Genomic DNA, 3942 nt, shown 5'->3' with positions numbered 1-3942 from the left:
CCAGTTGAAACCATTCTATCAGTGAGACGCTAAATGAGCAAGATAGCTTATATTTCCTTGGAAGTCATATCCCCGTAGGCCACAATTTCTGATTCAATTTGAATTGCATCAAATCGCATCTCTTGCCTCCCGAGGCGGTACAGCATTGAGAATTGAAGCATTCTTTAAAGGATCCATTGTAACCATATCGATACATTTCCTACAAATACACACAAGCAGCACAGAGACCACACACACACGCACAGAGACAAGGACAAACACACGGGCACATGTGCTGACGCACAGCCACGTCTTACATTGAAAGGCTATAGATCTTTACAAGATGTGCGATTGAGTCCGGTTACCTAATCCTCCGCCAAATAGAACCCCTCAGCTGGCCACCAATGATCCGATGAAGGGTCACTGACCCGAAACGTTAACTCTGCTTCTCTTTCCACAGATGCTGCCAGACCTGCTGAGTGGTTCCAGTATTTCTTGTTTTTATTTCAGATTTCCAGCATCCGCAGTATTTTGCTTTTATTACACCAATGATCTATGTCTGGATATGCGGAAAGATTCCCAAATCGGTCTGATTTTGATATTGGCTCCCAGAATCTTCGATTAAATTAGTTTACTGCTTTAATGAATTGCGTCCTGTGACTTGAGTTCGGTAATTTTTACAAAGTTTTTAAAATTTCAATTAACATTCGGGTCTTTGAATGCTTTATTGTCCTTCAGTGCCAATGTAAGGACTAACCACTTGTCAGATTGAAGTAGTACAATTCACCAAGCGGTCCATATCTTCATATTGGGATTATTTCAACACGTGTATGCTAATGTTCTTGGTATAAGACAACACAATTTCCTGAGACGATAAACCGCCACCGTAAACAACCCATTGTGATTGACCTAAAATAAAAATCAGATATCTGCACATCTGTTGTATTTTATTTGATCTTGGAGTATCGATCCCTAATCACACTTAGCTGAGGTAATAATACCAAGAAGCAGTTACTCGCACTATTTACTACTGCTTTCTGTAACTGTATAACAATCCTGCTCACGGAGCTCATAAATTCAAACTGATTTTAGGAAATGAAATGAAAAAGTGAACAATTTATTCAGCAAAGTGGTCGAGCAGTCCGGAGAGCAGGACGAAGGCTGCTTAAAGACCTGCCAACAATGATGGGACAATGATGCCCCTTAAAAAAGCATATGCAAAATAGCAAAGAACCCATTCAGTTCGTGCAGACGCTACATTAACAACAAGGAAAAAGAGGAAATCGGTCTGACGAAAGGATCTGATGAAGAACAACTCGCCTGAAACTGACCCAGGAGGCAGGTTGATTGCAGCTGGTGGGTTTAAAAGGACTGACCATTTTAGACATGGATGCCTTTTTAGCAGAAAAAAAATAAGTCGTTGTTCATTACATAATGCTCAAGTCCCTAAACATGTATTTGACGCTACCTACCTATGGAACCGCGCCTTGAGAGGTCCGCTAGTCTTTAATAAATACCATTAGCCATTGATGTAATGTTCCGTGAAAGAACTAATAGAAGCTGCATAAATAAATGGTGCACAATATTTAACAATGTTAAATCATATTGTGAAATAGCACACTTGGGCATTGTATACTTAAAAAAGTTGCCTGAATCTTGCTTGACTTCCCAACACGCCTGCGGGTCTATATTTTCGCATAAGACTTTCTCGCATTTCTCTTCTCGGCCTGCCATGAATCAGAGTCCGCATCGAGCTCATTTCCGGTATATTACTACTGGGTGGGTAAAGGCCAGGGTTCAGTTAAAAACGAGACGATCAATTCCATGCAGCAATTTGTTATTGTTTGTTTCAGTATATCTTTGCCGATTTCAGAGAATCGCTGATAGATGGCAGAATCTCGATTGATGGATTGTGGTCATGTCAGTGATTAGTTAGTTAGACCTCGCTCTCCTTGACCTCCTGTTTCAACGTTAGAAGTGGGGCAGCTAATCAGGTATGTAAGAATATTAATAAACAGAATTGATCAATATTCAATCGTTCACGATTTCCTGACAATGCAATTTTATTGTTATTCCAATTCAGCTAGCCTTGGTTAATTACTAGGAGCCCAAAAAGTCTAATGGGCAGCAAGAAGCAATCCGGAATGTTGTTCAAACATAGCAGTGCCCATGAACACCAATTTAAAGTAAAACTATGCAAGGCCATGTTAACGCCAATTAGGTCAACGGCCCCACTCGAAATACTGAGCTTTCTCTTTCAGGCTGCTGACTGCAACAGACTGTACTTGGGAAAAACTCTTACTTGGGCCTACATTTTCTCAATTTTAAATTTAAAAGAAATGTCACGGATACAATTCACCCGAACACCCGTGTTGTACTAATTCTGTCATCCAAATCCAAATTTAAACGGCGCTTTGTGTGCAGGCATGCAGAATGTGGTACATTTTCGCGTCGCATCTGAAGTTACTTAAAAGTTACACCACATCCAAAAAGCTCAGCTCGCCCTCCGTTGCAGGTTCTTGTGAAAGACATGTTTTGTAGTTTGCCTTTGCTTCCTGCGAAATCAACAATCTCGCCATTAACATTTGAACGCTCCCTAATGTTTCTGGAACCTCTCTATTAATTTAATACCACCAAGTTGGAAATAGTTACAATTAGTTCCTGCAATTGCAATCATCTCCCGTTCCCCTTTACTGGTTCGACACGATTGCCTAGTGTGTACACAGTCCACCGACTAGCCAGTTGCTGTTTAAACGTGGATAAGCTCGCCTAACATTTTTGCTTACCATTTTCAAAGAGAATATCTAATAATGATAAATGGTCACTATTTCTGATGTAATTGTAGGAACTGGTGGATCGCTGATAGTGAATTGGGAGATGGCAATCCAATAACAAAACTCACATCCCCCGAAAATCCAGGCAGCGAAGCGGCCGTGATTATTTTATGGAAGCAGCTACTCACTCGATTGAATTCACGTACAATCATCCAGTGAATAAGTGATTAAAGAACAGCGTATGTCGATTTATTTTAATCACGGTGTGCAGGCCATGTTTATTTTCAACAAACCTCTATTGTAGCTGATCAACTATAATTCATTGTGGTCTGCACGAGTTTATCGATATTATAGCAATTAAAGTGTGAAGATATTTTTACAAAATATGAGAATCTAGCTAACATTAGTTCAGACTTTCAACGTGTGCAGTCCTTACTGTTCATCTAGTGTGGGTAAATTATTGTACACACAGTGAAAGATTACAAGTGAACATTAATTCACCATTCAATGGAGTAAATTAAATTGGCTATAGTAAATAACAAGTCATGTAGTCAAGACATGACAAGATTAGGAATCGATTTAAGAGAAGTTTTAAAAACATGTAGAGTACTGATAGGGTAAACAGGAAATGATTTTTCCCACTGGTTGTAGCGTCCATGATGAAGGCTCGTCTATTCAGTATTTTTACCAAGACCTTGAGGAGAGAGTTTAGAAGCAATTTTCTTATGCGGAAGTTCTTGGTGCGTGGAATACATTGCCACAGGGAGCGATAAATGCAGACACAATTGCTCGCTGCAATTGTAAATGGAACTTTTGTTGGTATAGTCATTTATTTACTCAGTGTGCAATTGACGAGCTGTGGACTTGTTCAGGGTGATCCCTCTCCAGTTCATTGTACGTATCCAGATCTTCCAGCTAGAATCCTTTAAAAAAATGAACAAATTTCCATTCAAATAACTTGTCACTAACTTTTTGATGAACTTATTTTGTTAGCCAAGAAAGCCTGGAAGTATATAATTGAACATATATCTAGAAACACATCAAACAAATTGACAGCTTCTATTAGACAGTCCTTTATAAATAATGATCAAAGAACCAGTAAGAACTAACATCATGTGTTATGTAATTATAACAATAGCATTAGCAGTTTTGTAAGGGCAACCTAGTGTTCTTGATGATAAAGATTCGA

Source organism: Heterodontus francisci, chromosome 29, assembly GCF_036365525.1.
Source record: "Heterodontus francisci isolate sHetFra1 chromosome 29, sHetFra1.hap1, whole genome shotgun sequence".
NCBI classification, from domain to species: Eukaryota; Metazoa; Chordata; class Chondrichthyes; order Heterodontiformes; family Heterodontidae; genus Heterodontus; species Heterodontus francisci.
This window is presented reverse-complemented; position numbering follows the sequence as displayed.